Here is a 23776-nt window from a genome sequence, read left to right as displayed (position 1 = left end):
TCAGATTCTTGTCAAATTTCTGCCTCCTGCTCTGTAGCACAGCAATCAGCTTCAATATGGCCTCTACTTATGCAAACATATATATTTGGGTATAGAAAAGGAAATATAAGCACATGCTCCACTGTGTAATAACATTTAAAAAAAAAGTTATTTCATGCATATAAAGTGGTAATACAGTTTATGAACTTACACAGATACAGATGCAGCGGCCGTTATTCGAACATTTCACGCGTTGTATATCTGGGCATACCCATGTCATGGTGCGTGATTTCTTCCAACTCCACCGCGTTAAGACGCATGTTGACTAGTGTTTTTATCGAGTGCAGAAAATGGTATTTAAGCGTTGTCTGCAATACTGTCGAGAAACTCAAGTGGGCGATCACGAGTTGTTGTCTTAAAAATCTAATAGCCATTCAACCTGTCTTTTATTGACGTGCAATACTTCAAGTGTGTGTAATTGTAATTTGAAGATTAACGTTACGAGTTCATACTGTATACTGTACATGGGAAAGAAGTCCTTTCTGGGGCTCCTTAGCCATACACAAATCCTCTAACTGTAGAAGATTAAAAATATGAGCACCCACAACAAACAGTATTTTTAATTAATTCAATGTTATATTTGTACAGGATAATAAAGGAAAAAGGAATAATACAAAAATACGTCGCTTCTTCTTCCGAACGTAAAATATTTTTTCCGCACATGCGTGTATGTCTAATTTAAATCTTGTTGAAATGCATATGTGTCATCACATTTATGCGCATGCGTGTATGTCTAATTGGAACCTTGTTGAAACGCATATGTGTGTCAGCACATTTCTGCGCATGCGCGTATGTATAATTGTCTAACTTTAAAACTACAGTAGTTGCACCTCCCCCCCCCCCCACACAAAGTCTAACAAACAAAAGTGAATTCAACTGCTTATCGACACCTCCCCTAGAGCCATTCATTGTGTTTCAGGCTTTGATGAACTGTGTCTTGAGGCCGGTTTTACATGCTTGCACACATGTGATATGTCCTTCATGGGGATTTGGTGAGAATGACTTCACATTCAATGTGAATTTCAAGTCTGAAAAAAAATAAAAAAATAAAGAGGCATCCCTTTTTTTCTCGACATGGGCTTATTGAATGAGTGATTTTAAGAAACCATTATGTGAAGCATGTATTTTATACTTTATCAATTTTTGCCATTCTTAAAATCACTTGCTTTTTAATTCTACTGTATTGTATACTGTACTGTATGAGGTGGCATATTATAATTTTTATTTGGGGGTGGGGGGCTTCAAATGATTCTGATGAACAACTGAATCTGTACAGTTTATCAATGACACATTTTTATATATTGAAATGGACAAAGAACTTTACTGTAGGTATAGTGTATAGACAGTTAAACCATGAACACACCAAAAAGTATATTTAAAGAATGAACAATTTTATTTGTACAGGATAATAAAGGAAAAAAGAATAATACAAAGATACAACGTCGCCTCTTCTTCAAAAAATGTAATCTTTTGTCATTGAGAGGGGGGGGATTAGGGCAAATTACTGACTGTTATTACAGTATGCACACAGTACAATAAGTTTGCACATTCCCCCCACCCTTTCCTTTAGTGCTGCATCTCTGCAAGAATTTTTTTTCTCTTTTAGGCTCTTTTAGACTCGGTAAGGAAAAGAGCCTAGGACCTAAGCACTGTGTCTTAAGTTCACTGTGCAGAGTCAGATGTTACAGCCTCCATATTTAAATATTTAAAGCACAATACCTCAATACATTAAGACTAGTGCTCTCATATTCTAAGTGACTTTAGTCTTTTTAATTATTAAATGTCTAGTTTTAGAGCTGAATCCTTGCAGTGATGCATTGCGTTTCTACCTCCTTTGGCAGTAAAAGTGTTAATATGTATGACTACACCGTCCCCTTCCCTCCCCCTCTCCTTCCCCTTCCCTCCCCCTCCCCTTCCCCTTCCCTCCCCCTCCCACCATGCCTTTTGGAAAATGTTACTACTTTAGTATCAGCAAGCAATATGTTTTGTGGTTATATGGAGCAATTGGAGGACTTAGGCAGGTGTTATAAGGAGTGACAACGTGGAGCAATGGGAGTAGTTTAAGGGGAGTTACAGTATATGGAGCAATAGGAGGAGTAAGTGGAAGTTATAGGGAGCAAATAATTTGAATAATAGGAGGCATTAGGGAGGCGTTATAAGGGCCAGTTGTGTGAAGGCAAAGGAGTAACTGAGTAGTTATAGAGAGCAGTTATGTGGAGCAAAATAAGGTGATTCCATGATGGTATCAAATGCATCAAACTTTAAATTGAGAATTAACTATGGAGCTTAACTGGAAACATGGTATTCCAACAGTTTGAAACTAAGATGCTCAATCAATCACACCCAGCTTTTGTCCACACTGCATGTCCAAGAGTTCAGTTGCTATCCATAGTACTGAACATCAATCAGACTTTGTACTGTAACTTATCAGGGAACCAGTGTACATCTGCATTGCCCCAAAAGCGGACAGCCTGATGGGGCTCCCCAAAAACTGCTCCCCTCTGCACAGGACCAGTGTGCTAAGGGTTAACATGTGCTTGTACTTTGTGGAACATCAACCTCCACCACTGGAATGTTAATGAGCCAAGAGGACACAAAGATCTTTTTGTTCACAGCTGCAGCAGATTCAATCTTAACCGCATCTGCGTTGCCCCAAAGGCGGACAGCCTTTGGTGCAGCCGAAGGGCAGCCAGAGGGTGTGAGCAGTTTGCTGCCGTTCGCTGATGTTAAAGCTGCTCTATTTCAATGTGAAACTCATAAGCCCTTTATCCCTTGTATCCAATTTTCCAACTCTATCTGTGCATCAAATGTCTGTGAAATCACTGTATAACCCTGTTCTTTTAATGTAACCATGTATTTTTTTATAACTCTGTGCCCAGGACATACGTGAAAACGAGAGGTAACTCTCGATGTATTATTCCTGGTAAAACATGTTTATAAATAAATAAAAGTGACTATGACACTAAGCTGATTCTCTGTGACTGGAAACAGCCACAGACATTCATGAAACAGACTTCATTTTGTCTGCAGGTGACTGTGATGCTTGATTCTCTTTCTGCCAGCAGATGGCTTTGGCACTGGCATGATTCTCTCTTTACACTGGCAGATAGCTGTGCCAGTACATTTAGATTTCCTTTCTATTCCTCTCTTCCTGCCACTCCCTGCCTCTCCCTCTTTTCTCTATTGGCAGGTGGCTGTGGCACTGACATTTTAGAAACCTCAACACATGTACGTGTAACAAACTGTGTATTACCACCGGGACATGACAGCTACACCTCTAAATGCAACACTGATCTTTCATCTCCTGGCAGTTACAGTATTTGACTTTGTAAATACACCAAGTGTATTATATATTGAACAGTTATATACAAGCCTAAGCCTGCCTTATAGCAGATTGTTTTTCTGATGTGTTATATCCAAATGCAAACATAATAAACAAAGTTAATCCCCAGCGAGGTTTCTGTTTTTCCATCATAAACCACTTCCCACTTCACATTTATTTGTGATAGATTTCTTCCTCACGCTTTACAATATGGTGTCTGTTTTCCCTGGTCGCTGATTTTTAAACTGTGCCTTTTATTCCTAAAAAAAAAAAATAGCGCAAACCCCAAATTAAAATGGGAACTGCCTGTAATACCCTCTCACTTGTTGACATTATTATACTTTTATTTTATACTTTTTTTAAAAAGACGAGATTCCCTAAAGTTTGTGAAATGAGCGATAATATTCTGCGGTATAAAAAAAGGAACACAGGATATTTTCCCCATTTGTGACGACTCACCCTGGTCTGAAGATCCTGTCTGGTTTCTCCAACATACTGTAGTTTATTTTAGAGCATTTTTTTATTTAACTTTTGTATTAGATGCACCACACTGCTAGATTGGGGGGCGAATTATCCTATTGTTAATTAAGTATTGATCTTATTGTTCTGAGACATGGCAGCAGTAGTCCCTGTGCATATAGGTTTGCATATTTTCGATTTCTTTTGATTACAGTGTTCTCTATGTTCATGTATTCTGTTGAATCTAAATGTGTTTCTGGTGGCATTTCTTTATACATTTCTTTACTAATACAGTGTCTGATCGAAGAAGATCAGGATAGATCCCAAATTGTTGCACTCAACCTGATAATGTATTTATTCAAAAACCTATATTAGGTATAGTACACGAGTTGCTTTGTAAACCAGTCTCCCTACTAGTCCTATTGTAGTTTACAAAGCAACTTGTGTACTATACCTAATATAGGTTTTTGAATAAATACGTTATCAGGTTGAGTGCAACAATTTGGGATCTATCCTGATCTTCTTTGATCAGACACTGTATTTGTGAATTTGTTCTCCCATATGCACCCCTGTATAGTGCTACGGCGCACATAAGATATTGGGTTTGAGCGGTGATTCCCCTTGTGTACTGTACATACATTTCTTTCCTACAAGTGAACATAATATAAAACAGGTGTTGACACTGTGAAAGAAGTATGGACAGGTGGGCTATAGAGAAGAGAAGGGGTCTGGGGTTTCTGGTCGTCCATTTGTCTCCTCTGTTTTGTGTGTATGATAAGTGTTGTTGGGTCATTCTGTGTACGTGATGGAAGGTTTGCTCTGGGATTATCCCAGGTAAATCATGTGCTTCCTGGGAATCGAAAGCGAAGTTTGGGGAAAAAAACTACTATTTTGGGATAGCTGGAATGGGCCATGTGGAACTTGTGGATTGGGTGAAGTGATAATATATGCATACCAGAGAAGGGCTATATGTAATGTATAAGACTGGGATGAGCCCCACCTCAGATGGCACTGAAACGGCTTGTGATTTGTCCTCTCCTTGTGCACTCGTAAATAAAGATTCCTTGATACTCACCGAACCTGCTGGCAGTTCTTGGTAACCCGGGGCTATCCCGGAAAGGCCTGCAGTCACGACATGTATTCACAGTAATATCACATCAATATTATAGATAAACACCTACAAAGAAAAATCAAACCAATATGTGGTCAATACAGATTCCAAATGCAGAATAAATGTCACAGTAGCATTCCTTGTTTTATAGCGAATAAAAATAGCACTTGTGAGCACATTCACGTGTCTCAGACAGGTCTGCAACTCTGCTTTTCACCATTATCTCCCAGCATACAATGCTTCCACTTCAGCTAAGGATTCTGGGAAATGACATGCAAATGAGCACACAGTGTCACCTTTGGCTTCAAATCCATTTTATTGTGGACCCTATGAGCTTATGCGTGCCACATTACACAGCTTTTCAGCATAGCAAGTAAACCCACTCACAGACAGCTCTTTGTACCGTGTTCGTCTCATCAGTGCGAGAATGGTTACACTGGCTCTGCAATTTGAAACTGTGATAGGTTTCAACCGCACATTAAATAAGTTATGGTGGGTAAAAAAAAAGTGACAAAAACCCTCCACCGTACAGCAAATAAAAATATCACTTCTTTTATAAAGAATCAACACGCTATATATCTTGCCCAAACTTCTTGGTTCACTCATTTAATATTTTTAACATTACTTAAGTAATAATACCCTCAGAACAGGGCATTACTGGCCAATAATGCCCTGTTCTGAGGGGATTATTACTATTATAGGCTAAATGTAGGCTTTTTTTAATTTTTAATAAAAAATGATATATTTTTGTAGTCATTGATTCTCCTCAGTGTATATACCTGTGTAGGAAAAAGTAGTAAAGTAGAAGATGAGAGGGCGGAGGGGTGGGAGAGAGAGAGGTTTAGGGGGGAAGAGAGGTGTAGGGGGGAGAGAGGTGAAGGAGGGGGAGAAGAGAGCGGTGAAGGGGAGGGGAAAGAGAGAGGTGAGGGGGGAAAGTGAGAAGTGAAGGAGGGGGGAAGAGAGAAGTGGTGGTGTTGGGGAGAGAGGTGAGGGGTAAGAGGGAGATGAGGGGAGGAAGAGGGGTGGGGGGAGGAAGAGGGGGTTGAGGGGGAGGAAGAGGGAGGTGAGGGGGGGGAAAGAGGGAGGTGAGGGGGGGAAGAGGGGAGTGAGGGGGGAAGAGGGAGGCGAGGTGGGGGGTAGAGAGAGGTGAGGGGGGGAAGAGGGAGGTGAGGTGGGGGGGAAGAGGGAGGTGAGGGGGGGGAGAGAGAGGTGAGGGGGGGGAAGAGAGAGGTGAGGGGGGGAAGAGAGAGGTGAGGGGGTAGAGAGGTGAGGGGGGAGGGAGGTGAGGGGGGAGATAGGTGAGGGGGGAGAGAGAGAGGTGAAGTGGGAGAGAGAAAGGTGTGGGGAAGAGGTGAGGGGAGAAAAGAGAGAGGTGAGGGGAGAAAAGGGGTGAGGGGGAGAATTGGGGGGAATGGAGGAGTGATAGGTGGGTGGAGGGGGGGTGTGGAGAGAAGTGGGGGGACTGTGATATTAACTATAACTAAATAAAAAGAAATACAAATTACCTTACTGTAGTACAGGCAATACATGTGGTGGGAAATATTACTTTGTTGCAAGCAACAAAGTTACCAGTTGGGACATGGCAGCTTCTGACAGCCCTAGCAGCTGTGAGAGAGAGAGCGGGAGAGGGGGGAGAGGCTGCATGTTCAGTGTGATCAGTGAGGAGAGCAGAGCTGCTGCAGTTAAGATTTAAACTTGCCGGTTTTTTTCTCAGCGCGAGCCCCTGCTTCTCTGCTTTGAGGTGAGTTGGCAAATTGTCAAAAATTCCGGGCATTACTGAATGAATAATGCCCGGAATTCTGACCAATCAGAGAGCAGGGATTTCAGTAATGCCCGGAATTTTACTGCTTTAGCCTATAATTACTTTTATAATAATAAATAATAATAATTGTTCTTTTATAGCCCTGCTGGTTTTACGCAGTGCTTTACAGAGACATTTTGCAGGCACAGGTCCCTGCCTTGTAGAGCTTACAATCTATATTTTTGGTGCCTGAGGCACAGGGAGATAAAGTGACTTGCTCAAGGTCACAAGGATCTCCGTCTAAGGGATTACCGTCTAACACCTGTGGGAAGTCTCTGAGTAACAATAGAATATAGTGCCTGATTTGCAGAAAAGCCAAAATATTAGAATTTGGAAAATTATACTTAGTTTAAGTTGGTCAAATGCAGGGAAAATGTGGCTCCCTCTTATGAAACAGTCCCCTACAGTATGAATGCCCTTCTGGGCCCAGATATTAAACACTGAAAGTACTGCTCCAGCGAAATCGAGGTTACCCTCTAATCTATCGGAAGGTGTCTGGAAATGGCAGTTAGGCGTTTAAACATTTTTCTCAAGTTTTTCCAGGTTGAGATTGGGTCTTTAAACCACACACTCTCCCCGCTGCTTGTGAAGGACTGGAGAACACCGTGAATGGGAGAAAGCTCATAGCGCAGGAGGGGATCCACTGACTTTACATTTCCACATGCATAAACTTCGATTTTCCAAATACCCAAAGTGTCTGACGTATCGAACCAGAGCAAAAAGACTAAATATCCCCACATCTGGAAGGCCAATACCTCCTTCTCTAAATCATAACGGCCTAGAGTGCCTACTGCGTGGTTTGCTTACCCCACCCTACAAACTTAGACGACACAGTTTTTTGTGAAAAGTAAAAATGGTCACAGCTTTATTGTTTAACAATACTATCAAATAACTGTCAGCCATAAACTTAGTCCTTTGTCGTCCCTATTCTCGGTATCATCCAGCGGGAGGAGCCCTCCTCCGCCCGCCCTATTCTACCGTCAACCGGGAGACACACTCTCCGCCGTGATGAACACTCTCGCCCCTTACTCATGGCCCCGTCATCCGTACACCCTCGGTCCCCCTTTTCATGGCCGCCTGGGCCAACCCGCATAGGATAGAGCCCAGCTACCTAAGATTGGTGCCAGGGGTACAGCGACCGAACGCCTGCGTCGGCGCATCCAGCCCGCATGATCTTCTCCGGGGGACCGTTACCTGGCGGCCCATCCGCATCGGGTGGAGCCCCATTTCGGGTATTTACGGTGTCCCTACGATGACTGGCCTGACAGTTCCGCCACCCGGAGGACCCATTAAGGCCACTTACTGGGGACTCACCCCACACACCAAGCTGTGACCCTAAACCCTGACTGCTGATCGCTTGCAAAGGCCTGCGCATGTTATCAATAAAAATATGCAGGCCCTCGTCTGTTAGGTGCACCCCGTCCGTCCTGTGCCAACTGCGCCCCCTGTCTTCGAATTCCCCATGCTTCACTGACAGCCCCCCACAAGAGAGGATGAACTTACGGATGTCTCTGTTAACTTCTCGCCTTGCCTTCTCAATGCCCAACCAACTGCGCGCCCCCCTCCATATTAGCCGGGGTATAATCTCTGACCAAATAATGACTGCTTCACTTCAGAAGGCTTTAAGTCTGGCGCAGTCAGCGTGTATCTGGAGGATTAAGTCTAAAGACTTGGTGGCCACCATATCGTTCCCGCCCAGGTGGATCATTATCACGTGGGGCTTCCTGCCGTATACTGCTAGCGCGCTTGTGATGGTTGGCCCCAAATCTCTCCAGCGCATCCCTCTCTTACCCAGCCAACGTATTTTCATGCTCTCTTGTGAGATTCCCAGCTACAGACCCAGCGTGCTCGCCGCCCGCTCCCGGGCCCAGTACATGAAAGAATGACCAATCAGCCAGACTTCCCGCGCTGCGCCTGCTTCTCCCACTGTGAAGACAGAAAACATGTTAGAACTGCACGATTATCTAATTACTCCCCTGCTGGGCCCCAATGTACCCTTTGGGGGGGACCCCACCAGCAGGAAGTCATCCAGATAGTGCGCAACTGTGCTAGTCCCCGTCTTACCGACTATGCACCAATGCAAGAAAGTACTAAACGCCTCAAAGTAGGCGCATGAAATGGCGCGACCCATGGGGAGACCTTTATCAATGTAATACGCACCCTAAAATTTACACCCTGTGAATCTGAAACTGCTGGGGGCGAAAGGTAACAGCCGAAAGGCTGATTCTATGTCGATTTTTGCCAATAGAGCTCCCTCACCCTATGTCTTAATTATCCCTATGGCGGTGTCAAAGGATTGTTATTGTACCCGGCATAGGTCTGGGTCTATGGCATCGTTCACAGACCCCCCCCCCTTGGGTATGACAGGTGTTGTATTAGCCTGAATTTGCCCGGGTCCTTTTTTGGCACCACACCCAGCGGGGAAATAATTAACTGGGCGATGGGGGGATATGAATGGGCCCGCCATACGCCCCCGTTTTAGCTCCTTCTCTATTTTTTTTTTAACTATGTGTTTGTGTGTTGTAGCGGATTTCAAGTTTCGGCTAACTCCCCTAGCTAGTACCACCCCCACCCCCCCCGCTGGTATGTGAAACCCCTTTCTAAACCCCCCTTTTTTTTAATTTATTTTATTTTTTAATTCAATAGTTTCATGTGGGCAATCTCTAATTACCTAAAGAACTGTATAGCTGCCAGTCAATTCGTTCTCCATGTATTGATCGGCGAAATTTGGCGACATCTTTAGATATGGCATATGTTTTTCCTCTGCTTCTGTCAGTCAGTGGAAGCTCATGAATATTCATGAGCACTCCTGCACTGACATGTGCTAGAGGGAGGGCAGGGCTGACAAAGGGGTGTGCCAGGGCTTGTGACAGGACATGAAGGGGCAGTGCCTTAGCAAATGGCTGTTAAAATAGAATACAAGAAAATTGGTCTTTCAAAGTTGTTGTTTTTAAAACAGAAAATGCTAAAAGTATTTTTTCTTACTACTAGAACTGATTTATTAAAAAAAACACACATGCAGGATATTGACTGAACTGCAGCTTTAACCAACTTCTTGGCGCGCTAAGGCTGACCGGTGTTGGGGCCTGTGCTAGGTGCCTCCCCTCCTCTCCCCTGGTTGCAGTTGCCTCGGGCTTTGAAGCATTTTTTAACGGGGTGGCTACCCCCGCACTGGCTACACACATGTTCAAACTTGCAACTCTCCCCCCGTTTGCAGTATTTATCATTAAACGCCCAACACTCCCCGTTGTTGCCCCTGCTTGCTGAATGACTCCCGGGCCGACCGCCCGGCCCCTTGCGAAAGGGCGCGTTACCCCCCTGTTCCCTGTTTCCCACTAGCTTCATCCACAATTCCATGTCCATCTTCCCTAGACTCAACCGTGTATCTCCCTGCCACCTCTGACTGAGATGCTCATCATAATCTCGCCACGCTGACCCCCCGTGTTCGTCATGTATGGTCTGTATCACATTCAGGTATTTCATCACATTATGCAATTGTTTTGGATGTTTTGAAAGGAAACAGTCTCCGAACACAGTGAAACCCAGAATCCAGTTCGCATTACTCCTCACTACCTGCCCTTTCTCGCCTGCCTCTCGCACGCGCTTCCTCTCTGCTCGCCCCTTTACAGACAGCTTGAACATGTCCACATACTTCCTGTTGCCTATGTCCCTCTGGGTTTTTCTGGGCAGGTGTGTGTACAGGGAGCTAGTCTCGACTGCAAACGAATCCTCCCCGCTGTGGGTGGAAACCGACCCTTTGTCCTTGCGTGCTTTGCCTTATCTATCCTACTCAGCTTTGCCACCTTGCTCAACGCTTCTACATGTTTCCTTATGCGTTTTACCCCTGAGGTCTCGTCGCTGTCTGCGCCGCTGCTTGCATCTGACTCGCTGCTCGCTCTTGAGCTCTCACTATCCTCATTGTCTGACCCCTGGGACTCACAGTCCGACCCTGACCTAACCGACCCCCATCACTAACATCAACATCATCCTCGTTACTTTCCAATGCTGCATTATCATGCTCACCTGATCCTGCGGCTTGGGCACCTGGGTGACCGGTCCTGGGTCTTTTGGGCGCTGCACGGCTCCTGTTGCTGCTCCCCGGATCGGCGACGCTTCCCAGCGCCATTGGCACCGGCGCATCCGCCGGGGGCGGGGGGGGCCGGGACACTGGGGGGCACCCCGCAGACAGAGGCAGTGGGGCTGCCGTTTATGGATCCCAGGCTGGTGCCTGTGTGCCAGACGCGTATGGCGCAGGGGGGGTGCATGGTGCACGGGTGCATAAGGCGCAGGGGCATGGTGTGTGGGTGCATGCGCTAGAGGCGCTGGTGGGTATGGCGCATAGGGGGCAAGTGCATACGGCGCAGGGGCATAGTGCATGTAATGTGCCGGTGCGTACGGGGGCGTGGGACACGTGGGCGTAAGGCGCGTAGGTGTAAGGCACCGGGAACGCGGCGGGTAACTCTGCTGCGGCAGTGGGTGGGGTGGAGGACAGTGTGGGGTGGCTCGGCCCAGCCATGGGGGTGTGGTCTGGTCAGCAAGAGGCTGGGTGGGATGGGCAGCATGGGGGGGATGCGCTGTGCAGCGGGAGGGGGGGACAAGGCAGCAATGGAGAACAAAGCAGCAGGAGCAGCAATGGGGAACGAAGCTGCAGGGAGAGGGGGGTTGAAAGCTGCAGGGAGAGGGGGGGGCGTTTCTGCCGGGAGGGGGGGGCATAGCAGCAGGGGGGGCAGGGACCAGAGTGGCAGGGTGAGGGAGAATCTGATCTCCCATGAGGGGGGGTAGAGCAGCCCTCCCTTCCCTGCTCTGCTGTGTGGCAGGCACCGGAGTGAGGCTGGGGGGCAGAGCTAGCCTGCCGGGCTGCTTGTCTCCTTCTCCGGCTGAGAGAGGGCCTGGGAGAGGGCTGGGAGTGAGGCTGGGGGGCGTAGCTAGCCTGCCGGGCTGCCTGCTTCCTTCTCCGGCTGGGAGAGGGCTGCTGCTGCTGCTGCTCCTCCTCCTCTTCGGGCCACTGCCTCCGTGGGGCCGCCGGGCGGGATGTCCGGCGATCGGGTGCAGGAGGCTGGATGCCGCTGGGCCTCATGCTGCTGGGCCTCATGCTGCGATCGGAGCCACACCAGGTACCTGCAGGGAGAGAAAAAACAGGGTTAATGGAAGCTCCTTACCCGCGCCAGGTTTAAATAGCCCGCCCTTCTCCCCCCTCCTTTTGCTGCGTGCGCAACTCAACGCCGCCTCGTGGTGAGGGGGAGGGGAGGAGAAAGCCAACTCCTGCAAACACTGGAGGGCCCGGCGGCCATTATGTCGGCGACGGGTCCATTTTGGAACTTCTGACCGTCTTTGTATGCTGGCAATATAGGCCTTGTGTTTCCTGTTATACCAAATACAATTAGGAAATATCCTTCTTTGTATAGCCAGAGGTAGTGTTTGTATTAAATAAAGAAGTCTGGAGAAAGAAATCATTTTAATTAAAGCAACTCTAGTTCTGTCTCGATTTTAGCTATAATTGGAATATAATTAAGTTTGTATAATAATTGTAAATTTAAAGGAAAATAAATACCTAGGTATTTTATACTGTCCATAGCTACTTTTGATGGTAAATTGACCCACTGAAACTACAAAATCTCAGATTTGGGCATGGTAATCGTCTATCCGCGAAGGATTGGGAGTCTATCAGAGACTGCATGATGATGTGGACTTGTCTGTATGGATCCTAGCAGAATAGCAACACATCAGCTGAAAATAAAGATAGCTTAAGTTCCTTCTTTCCAATCCTCGGGCCCTCAAGTATCTCCCGTAGTCGGATAGCCAATGGTTCTATAGCCAAGTCAGTGGGTAATGGTAATAGTGGGCACCCTTGTCTAGTGCCCGTGCCTAATGAAAAAGATTGGGATCAAACTGAGTTGGCAAATATAGCGGCTGTGGATTGGGTAGAAATTGCCTTAAGCGATTGTATCACATTTCAACAAACCCAGACAGTGTCTGAAACAAGTGAGAAACAGAAAGTGAATCCCTGCGCTTCTCCCATAGGGATAGCAATCAATGGGGAATATATATATAATATATATATGTATGGTGTAAATACCTAAAAGAAAAAAAGAGACTTTTGGTATACATCCTTTGATCAAATAATGCCAAGCCTGCTAACCACGTCAAGGTAAGTCTCTTTAGCAGGTCCCTACGCTAAATGCATACTAGTGTTATGTGAAATAAGCCCAGAAGGGATTAAAATATCAAAGCATATGCTTATATAACCTAGTGCAATTAAAAACTGGTATATACCAGTACAGATACTCACATGTAAGTGAAGTGAAATAAGGGGATATATATATATATATAATAAGTTTTATATATATAACATATATATATATATATATATATATATATATATATCAAGATAAGATCATGCCCATAAATATTATATGGAGTGTAAAAGAGGGGGTATCCAGTGATGGAAATTGAGATAAGATAACGCCTACCTGGCCTCACTCTTAATCAGAGCTTGCAGCATACAGGAAAATGAATAAATGGCGCCCAGTTGTCTTATGTATCATTGTACACCTGGTATAAGCCCACAGCACATCCATCAACCTCCTCCCTCACCGGATTAGGTAGATAACTGCTGCCGCACGGAGTCAGATGTACCTTGATCCCTCCTTGTGTTCAGGGCCTGTGTGCTGTTCGCGATGGTAGATGAAGCAAAAATAGACGAACTGCGGCGCACCATCAAATTGAAGAAGGAGGCTGACTTAATATATAAAAAAGAGTTTTGATATATTAATATTTACATAAAGAGCATCTGGTATGTTGATTGGATTCTTGACAAATAGACCAAATTTGGTCTATTTGTCAATGATTCAATAAAGCTCTTTTTTATATATCGCATATATGTGAGATTTGGTGCCTAAATAATTGTTATATTAATAGCCGGAAGAATTCTCCCAAACGGGACGATAAGAACTGTGCACCGCGTGTCAAATGAAGGAAGGGATTGCGTCCGAAAAAAAAGATGGCTGACGAGTGCTCGATCGCTAAAACAAGATTTCTTTATTCTGCAAGCTGCAACATACAAGATGAACAAGGGACCCTGAGAGGAACCTCTGACGCGTTTCGTGCAACCGTGCACTTTGTCAAAGAGTCCCGTCCTAGACCACTGGGTGACTGACTCCAGACTATAGGGACAGGCTCAGACATTTCTGATTTTATATATAATGTAGGATGACCTCCTCACCCCGGATTATCAGAGACAGGCTCAGACAGTCCCGAGTCTATATCTAATGTAGGTTGGTCTCCTGGCTCAAGATTATCAGAGACAGGCTCAGACTGTCCACACAGAGATAGAGAACCGCTCACAGTTTGAGTTAAAGAATTGTCACCAATCACTCCTGCCCTGCAAGAGTCAAAGGGTACATAAGTACAGAACCAGATAAACCACCCAGGGAATACATAGGATAGAGTGTGGTTCCCAGCATTCTGTTTCAAATGCACTCGAGTCAGTAGTGAAATTATTAATAAAACTTGACTTTTAATTATGAATTCTAAAATCAAATAAAAGAATAGAATAATTATAAAAAGAACAATACAAAAAAACTGTGTGAATTAAAACCAGCACAACAATAGAAAAAGAAACCCCAATAACGAGAGCACTCTGAAAAGGCTACTCCACTGATAACATCGGAAGGCATATAATATTGTAATGTAATGATGAATTATCTAAAATAATCTTTATTGGGAGATAACTCAAAATTAAAATAGTATAGTTAAGTGAACCTACGCCTCAACTGAGGCTAGCCTATAATCTAACGTGCGAATTAAAATGAAGTGGGTGTGAGTTGGGGTATAGAGCCCCACTATAACGTATAAGTGGGGCTATGAAGCCATCACATATAAATGCAGGAACACATCTAGGGGTTTCTTTTTCTATTGTTGTGCATTCTTAATTGCCCCGGATTGTAGCACCTCAAGCCAGGCTGTAGCGAGGGTTAACCTTTCCTTTCCCCCTCCCCCCCACCTTTCCCCAAGTGTTTGAATTAAAACCAGACCAGTAAGAAGTCTAAACTATAGGTTATCCCTCATTTAGGCAGGTTCTCCTGGGGGTAATTAATCTCTTAACACTGACATACAGTAGGAGACATGATGATATATAGGGAATCCCAACCTTTGCAAATAGCTATATATGTGAGATTTGGTGCCTAAATAATTGTTATATTAATAGCCGATGTATCAGTTCATTAAACTCCTCAGCAGCAGCTGGTATTATATGAACACTTCCTGTGAGACAATGTTGCTAAACCAGCATGTTGTATCACAAGCTGACAATTAGATACTATCAGTGACACTGAATTAAATTGCCAGTTAAATATCTGAGACTAAATTCTAGTCCCTGTAGGAAACTTCTGATTGAAAGTAACAATGTAACCGGAGAGGCGCGAGTTCAATTACAATTTTGTTATACTGTAGCACTGAGCTCTCACTGATCTGATATTAGTTAGCCAGTGCCAGGTATAAATAGTACTGTTCTGTCTTTTTATAGACTGTATACACTATTTAGACGTATAATTGCATCAATTTCTCCTTGCATTAGAATCGTGTTATGCATCGCAGAGGACGCCATTTTGTCCTCTCTGCCTGTCATAGCATTACTATAACATCTAACTAGCCCAACACACACTTCACTCAGTATTGGAGCTTCGTCAGGAGTTTTAAGGGACAAGTCCATGTCTAATGTAGTGTGACCTCCTGACTCCAGATTATCAGGGACAGGCCCCGACAGCCCTGGGTTTTAGATCTAATTAGAGATGTGAAAAATTTTCATCAAAGTTCACAAACATGGAAAAATTCGCACTTTTTTCCGCCAAAAAATGGTCACATAAATCGGCCATCTTTGCCTACAAGAATTCACCAAGTACAGTATTAAAGTGTGCAAGTTCACCTAACCGTTTATATACTGCTATTTACTGCCCATTTTTAAACATTCTGGCTAAATCTTGGCAAAGTTAGCAAAATTCTGGTTAAAATTGTAAAAAGTTCAAGGGTTTGTTAATTTGCGGGAAATGGGAATTTGTGTAAATCTAGAGTATCACAACTTTTTTATGTCCCTTTTTAAAATACATACTGTATTGAAGTTATCAACATTTAAAAAAAAAAAAGAAGAAGCAGAACAGAATATGGCTATTTTGCCATTTTGATGATATTACTTATGTTACAGGAAGTTCCAGGTACAACTTATTGTTTGTTTCTTCCTGACCATGTTATACAGTAAAAACCTGTTGCTGTTCTCAATGTCTGGTTTACATTTTTCCAGTAAGGGAATTGCGAAGAGATGTGTATTAAAGTGCTGCTCTCATTGCCCATTTTTTTGCTCTCCAAGCCCGAAACTCCTATCTGTCTATTCAGTGCCCAACCCTGCTCGCACGGAGCTGGTGTGTATAGGTATATGGATCAGGACACATAGGGGCCTATTCTAGTAGCTTCGATAACTAACTCATCGAGCTTTTTTAGCAGTTCCCGAACGATTTGGCCAGTTTGCTATTCAGAAAGTTTTGATAACTCTGCCAAACTCGTTTGGGAAGTGCATCTCCCCGAGCGGTCTCGCTCCTGCTCAAACACACCGAGCGGAGCTGGAAAAAAAAGCTCCAAATTGCCATTTTGATAAAATCACGCTATTCTAGTAACCCCGATAATCTCATCGGGGCTCTGAACTAGCGAGCTTATTACAGATCTCATCTCACCACCCTAAGGATGGCGGGATGGAATTTGCGAGTAGGATTTAGGGGGGAAAATGTATTTTTCCTCCATCAGATTGAAGTCGAGAGACCCCCGGCTTCCATCCAATGTGTCAGGATTGCCTAGACCTCCTGCCTAGCCATAGCTTCCTTGTCCACTGGGTGTGCTGTTGTCTTCTGTTGGCTCTGGGTTCCTCTGTCTGTCTGTCTTCTTGTTGCTCCTGTCTCTGTCCTTTATAGCTTGCTTCCTGTCTGTTGCTTTTGCCTTTGCTTGCTAGTCAGACTCCTACAGTATGCTCATGCCTGTCTTTGATCCTGACCTGTTTCCTGTACCTGTATTGTAGTCTGCTCACAGTAAAGGTCCTTGCTAGTAATCTGGCTTGTCCCTGGTTATTCCTGCTCCCCGGTCTCAGTCCCTGCTCCCTGTTCTTAGTCCCTGTCCTGCCCCGCCTGTCCTGTTCCAGTCTCCTCGTTGCCGACCTCTGCTTGTACCTAACTTCGCTGCCTGCCGCCTGCCTCGGACCCCTGCTTGTACTTGACTTCGCTGCCTGCCGCCTGCCTCGGACCTCTGCTTGTGACCCCTACTACGCTCGTGCTGTTCCGGCCACCGAGATCCTACCCGCCACAGGAGTCTCCCGTGACAGAAAGCAAAGGCCACTTCTGGATCTCGCTGGAACAGATTCTTCTTCTGCCTGCACCCTTTCCTGCCTGCTGCAGCAGACCACATCCGCATGGTTGAAGATAAGTACTTTCGTTTCTTTTTTGGAAATCCAAGTTGGGATTTTGAAAGGTTTTTTTTTGTTGCTGCTAAGTGTTCTGCAAGAATTATTGCGTTCATAACGAAAAAACATTTTTTCTGAGACTAGAACTGTTGCTACCGACTATTGCAGCTTTCTTTGAGATGTTTATTTTTGCAAAGGTTTCTGCAGGGTTTTTTGTGCCACTTTCTCCCTGAGAAGAATTCCCTTTTACAAAAAAAAAAAAAAAAAAAAAAAAACCCTCCCTGCAGTACCTGTTTTTGCCATTTTCAGACTTTCATTACCTGGACAAGAATTGTCTCTGCATTGTGGGTGGGCCACTGCAGATTTTCAGACTCACATTTCTATTTAAGACGGTTACCTTGATTTACTGCTGTTCATAGGGTCTTTATTTCAAAAGACAAAAGTGCTCCCATTATTTTGTTGCTACATGCTTTGATTTTCTTGCATCTATAGTTTTTCATATGATTGGTTCTAAGGTTTCATGTTTACCTGCAAGTTCCCCTAAAGTTTGTTTCTCTGCAACTTATGATATCCCTACGCCTGATATCAAAGGTTTCAGATTTGACTGCAGGGTTCTCTGTCTGATATTCCTATGTCAAAAGTTTCAGATCTAACTACAAGTTTTCTCTGGATTCGTTTCCTGCTGTCTATGATATTTCTATGCCTGATATCAAAAGTTTCAGATTCAACTGCAGGTTTTCTTTGTCTATATGATATCCCTACGCCTGATGCATAAAGATTTAGATGTAACTGCAGTTGCAGAAGAAATTAAGACTGAAAATTTAACCTCAGAGTCTGCATTTGATGAAAGAGATATGCTGCAGCTTAAGGCAACTCACAGACGTATCCCAAGAATAGTGGAAGAAAAGAAAGATGCCCCTTCTCAGACGCTTCAAGCCGCACAGAAAGCGATTGATTGTCTTTATGAACGTTTAGATAAGGAGCAAGAGGCCAAGACTGCACTACAAAGCTGTCTATCTTCAGCAATTGCTAAGTGTGTTCTCCAGGAGAAAGAAAGAGAGCAGTTGGAGAGGGACAGGGTAATCCTGTCAAGTAAGCTGGAGAAGGCCTATGCTGATAATGCGCAGTACCAGAGTTTCATGGCTCAAGTTGGCGCAAAACTGGAAGCCTCTGAGGAGAAGAATTGCCACTTCAACACAGAACTACGTTCTTTGAGAGAGATCTTCGAAGGGTTAAATAGCAGTTTTGAAATGGTAACCCAGGAGTGCAAGAATCTCTATGTCCAAGTCAGTGAAGGAGATAAGAAGCTCCATGAATTAGGAGAGGAGAAGAAACAGTTGGCCCAGGAAAAGTTAGACGTGCAGACAGCACTGCAGAATGCAGAGAGAGTGCTGCAAGAAGAACGTGTCTCCCTGGAGCGGCGCACACAAGCAGAAAATATGCTGCAGAGTCAGCTGCGAGAACTGCGTACACATCTGCAGGACACCAAAGAGAAATGGGTAAATGCTGAAGAAAAGCAGCGAGTTCTGCAGGAAGAAAGTTTCCAGACTGCCTACAAAATAAGTATGATGCAAGATTATTTGAGTACCCAATGTGTCCCCAAAGAACAGCATGAGGAGCTGAAGGCCACACTGAGCATAACCAGAGCCTCGCTGGAGGAAGAGCTAAAGCTAGCAGCTGAACACACATCTCAGCAGCTCACAGCGCTGCAGGCGCAGATCGCTGAGCTCAAGACACAGCTTGCCAAAAAGGAGGAGAGAGAGAAGGTTTCCGTCTGTCAAGTGGCTGGCCTGACACAGCGCTATGAGGTCAAAATGGCCGATGCCTGCAAATTATTGGACCACACAGCCCGTGATAAGGTCCGGCTGCAGCTGGAGCTGGACAATGCCCGGAAGGAGTACCGGCAGCTGCAGATCAGAAATGAAGATGAAACATATTTAAGCTTTACTCTGAGTCAGCTGGGAGATATGGAGTCGCGACTCAACTCCAAAGAAGCCGAACTGACAACTGCATTGAGTGGGAAAAGAAGTGCAGAAGGACAGCTTCAAGAGCTGAAAAATCAAATAGCTGGTCTTAATGAGACTTTAGGTGATACCACAAAACGGCAGTCACAAAAGGAGACCATGGAGCGTGAATTCTATGTTCCCACTTACACATGTGAAAAGTCTGCACCCGTCATTGATGCCCACATTCCTGATGTCCATGCCTCTGCAATGGAGTTGAACGTATCCATTGAGAAGTTCCAGATTCCAAAACTAAAAGAGATATATTGGTCACAAAAAGAGACCACGGAAAGTGAATATGTCCCCTCTGCCGCATGTGAAGAGCCTGATGTATCTGTGTCCGATGCCCCTGCTATGACGTTAGACGGATCCCTGGTGAAGTTCCTTGCTATGCCTAATATTCTTGATGCTGATGCCAACGCTCTTGCGATAAGGATAAATGCACCTCTCACAGATTTCCCATCAGCACTTGACGTACACATTAAGTTGGCCTTCCATCAAGATGTCCCTGAAGAGCCTGGAAGGTTGTCCGGAGTTGTTGCTGATCCCTATGTTCCTGCAAAACTTGGAGTGTTGTCCGAAGGCCATCGTGAGTCGGCCTTCCATCAGGGACACCTTGCTAAACCAGGAGGGTTGTCAGGAGGATCTACTGGCTTCTCTGCCCCTGCTTTTGGGTTGAACGCACCCATTTGGAGGTTCCTTGCTGCACGAAATGTACCTGTGGAGTACCCTCTGCCCACTGACAAGCCACCAGAGGTGGGTCACCTTGAGTCGCCATTTCATCAAGGCCTCCGGGAAGAGCCTGGAGGATCGTCCGGAGAACGCTCTCATTGCCCATTTTTTTGCTCTCCAAGCCCGAAACTCCTATCTGTCTATTCAGTGCCCAACCCTGCTCGCACGGAGCTGGTGTGTATAGGTATATGGATCAGGACACATAGGGGCCTATTCTAGTAGCTTCGATAACTAACTCATCGAGCTTTTTTAGCAGTTCCCGAACGATTTGGCCAGTTTGCTATTCAGAAAGTTTTGATAACTCTGCCAAACTCGTTTGGGAAGTGCATCTCCCCGAGCGGTCTCGCTCCTGCTCAAACACACCGAGCGGAGCTGGAAAAAAAAGCTCCAAATTGCCATTTTGATAAAATCACGCTATTCTAGTAACCCCGATAATCTCATCGGGGCTCTGAACTAGCGAGCTTATTACAGATCTCATCTCACCACCCTAAGGATGGCGGGATGGAATTTGCGAGTAGGATTTAGGGGGGAAAATGTATTTTTCCTCCATCAGATTGAAGTCGAGAGACCCCCGGCTTCCATCCAATGTGTCAGGATTGCCTAGACCTCCTGCCTAGCCATAGCTTCCTTGTCCACTGGGTGTGCTGTTGTCTTCTGTTGGCTCTGGGTTCCTCTGTCTGTCTGTCTTCTTGTTGCTCCTGTCTCTGTCCTTTATAGCTTGCTTCCTGTCTGTTGCTTTTGCCTTTGCTTGCTAGTCAGACTCCTACAGTATGCTCATGCCTGTCTTTGATCCTGACCTGTTTCCTGTACCTGTATTGTAGTCTGCTCACAGTAAAGGTCCTTGCTAGTAATCTGGCTTGTCCCTGGTTATTCCTGCTCCCCGGTCTCAGTCCCTGCTCCCTGTTCTTAGTCCCTGTCCTGCCCCGCCTGTCCTGTTCCAGTCTCCTCGTTGCCGACCTCTGCTTGTACCTAACTTCGCTGCCTGCCGCCTGCCTCGGACCCCTGCTTGTACTTGACTTCGCTGCCTGCCGCCTGCCTCGGACCTCTGCTTGTGACCCCTACTACGCTCGTGCTGTTCCGGCCACCGAGATCCTACCCGCCACAGGAGTCTCCCGTGACACAATGCAATAAAAATACATTTACAGGCAGCTTCATTACCTTAGTGGCAAACGGCTGAGGCAATGAAAGGGTTAAATACTAGTGCATGGTTTATTGTGGGTAGAGGGGGTGGGTGGAGGTGGTGGGTGGAGGTGGTATTAGGCCCATGATGGGTGTTCAGTCCTTGCGGGGGAGTTGCGGGAGCAGATAACCCCTTCATTACCTTAGCGGTTACTCCTGCTATGGTAATGAAGGGGTTAATCCCTCCTGCTACCCACTCGGTAGGCATAAACACCCACCGTGGGCCAAATACAACCTTCACTCACCCTTTCTACCCCCAATAAACATTAAAACCCAATACTAGCCAATGCACCCATTGATTGCCTGTGCGGTTACCTATGCCCTCAATGGGAGCAAAGTTAACCTCTATGGCAATGAATGGGCACCCCTTCTAAACCCAATAACCTCCCTAAACATATATACAGTAGGGCCCCACTTCTCGGCGTTTTGCTTCTGGGCGATCCGCCAATATGGCGGTACCAAGAAGGGGGCCGCCATGTCAGCACATGCGCATAAGGGGGACAGCTGATTTTACACATGTGCAGAAGGGGGGTGGCCGAGTTCACGCATGCACAGAAGGGGTAGGAGACACAGAAAATCGCCGGTGGACATAGCAAATGCTATGTTCCGCTTTTCTGCGATTTTTGCTTTCCGGCGGCACCCTGGAATGGAACCCGCCATATGAGCGGGACTCGCCTGTAGTACACTAATGAGCAAAATTACTATTATCCAGAGCTGGATAATAGCTCATTTGCCCATTAAAAATAAAACATTATCCAGCCAGCATAAAGTAAATAAAAGTTCTACTTAGCCCTGCTAGGATGAAAGCCATCCTCCTCACCATCCTCTGCATCCATGTCCTCCATGGGCAGTAACAGTACAATCAAAAAACAAACTAATGGCCACTAACCCCTTAATCACCTTAGCGGTTAGAAACCGCTATAGTAATTAAGGAGTTAACCCCCCCTCCCGAGCTACCCACCCGGGATGCCTCGTCACCCTCCCCGGGGCAACTACACCCACCCTCTACCCATTGATTGGCACAGTGGTACATCATGCCCATATAATATGGGCATGATTTGCCACTATGGCGGTCAACGGGCAAAGTAAAAATAAAACAAGCACCAAAAATACAAAGCAATTAAAAAAAACAAGCACCAAAAATACAAAACAATTTTTAAAAAAACAAGCACCAAAAATACACAATAAAAAAAACAAGCACCAAAAATACATAACAATTAAATAAAAACAAGCATTTACCAAAAAAAATGCATTGCTTGTCACTGTATTTATCTATAGCCCGAAAAGTGCATAGATAAACACATTGGGAGTAAATGGGCAACCTCAAAAAAAAACTACGCAATGAAAATAAATTCAATCAATGTTTTTCTTACTTTCTTACGCGTTTCGAAACTCCTAATGCTGGGTTTCTTCGTTAGGAGTTTCGAAACGCGTAGGAAGGTTTTTGGCCATCCAGGGACCCCGTAGCTGTGCACACCAGACGGTGACGTCAGCAGGAGGAGACGGTTGGAAATTACTCTGTTGGCAGCAGACCACGAGGACCGCAGGAGATCTCCCCGCACTAACGGACGTCCTGCACCCCACGGCGAGCGGCTATCCCTGGCAAAGACCCCGAACCACTGTACATGTCCTACTCATGGACGGTGAGTAGGATTTCAGTTTTACCACACGGCGGAGCAACGTAGCTTCCTTAAGCACAAGCGCTTGGGAGCCTATTTCTTATTCAGCAGGAGAACTATCATCTTGTTTAGCAGGAGAAAAGTCTACTGTTTATTAATTGTTTATTAACCATATACATGTTTTATAATAATTGAGGTTACAATTGTTTTAACCAATAAATGCTCTTTGTATCTTGTCCACCACGGCAATTGTTGTCTCAAAGGTAATAACTATTGTGGTGTTTTTGTTTATTTCTTGTTCCCTTCTCTGAGGTATTCCATGTAAGAAGAAATTACTACACAAGACTCTATTCCACTCTTCATCCTGAAGCGCCATAGGAGGCTACTCCACACGAATTTTCTCATCTGGTTGGAAGATACCAGATCTACCTCTCAGGCAGCTCAAGGACTACCCCCATCATAAACTGTACCACAGGTTTTGTTTCACTGTTTGCATCACTATATATTGTATAATTTTGTTTACACTAGCGCTTTATCAGCACTTATCATTTTACCACAGCAAAGATACAGACTTTGCTCTCTATGCCAACCTCAAGGTAAAAAGCAGGTGTCCCAGTAGCAATCCTTGAGGTACTTCACTCACAACTATAACCCAACCTGAAAAAGTTCCATGTACAAATGATCACAAACAGGAAAATGCTGCAATGTTCCCAGCAGGAGACATGTGGTCTATTGTAGTAGCTTCGATAACTTTGCTGCTATCTCGAACGGTGTGGCATGACCCCATCGAACGGTTTGACATATGTGTTATCACGGTATTCACTAAGGATCAGAAAGCATTACCGCAAGTCTCAACCCGTGAGGTAGGAAAATGCCAATTCCGTACGGGGCAGCAGCGATGGTATCTCAGCCTCTCTCAAAGTTCTCCCCCGGGCAATCTGGCCGCAGTCTGTAAGAGCTGCACAGAGAGAGCTGCACAGAGAGAGCTGCACAGAGAGAGCCGCACAGAGAGAGCCGCACAGAGAGAGCCGCACAGAGAGAGCCGCACAGAGAGAGCCGCACAGAGAGAGCCG

At 45.3% G+C, this 23776-nt stretch overlaps 1 long non-coding RNA gene across 1 annotated transcript; it reads right to left on the bottom strand.

Moving 5' to 3' along the window:
• Positions 1-216: 216 nt before the first annotated feature.
• Positions 217-6506, bottom strand: LOC142500920 (uncharacterized). Its single transcript, XR_012803354.1, has 3 exons — positions 6437-6506; positions 4896-4997; positions 217-1067 (listed from the first exon to the last, which is right to left on the bottom strand). It is a non-coding gene; the product is annotated as an uncharacterized LOC142500920 (long non-coding RNA).
• Positions 6507-23776: the final 17270 nt, after the last annotated feature.

The sequence above is a fragment of the Ascaphus truei genome, chromosome 8 (assembly GCF_040206685.1).
Source record: "Ascaphus truei isolate aAscTru1 chromosome 8, aAscTru1.hap1, whole genome shotgun sequence".
NCBI lineage: Eukaryota > Metazoa > Chordata > Amphibia > Anura > Ascaphidae > Ascaphus > Ascaphus truei.
The sequence above is the reverse complement of the archived record's forward strand: the minus strand, read 5'-3'. Positions and strand labels throughout refer to the sequence as shown.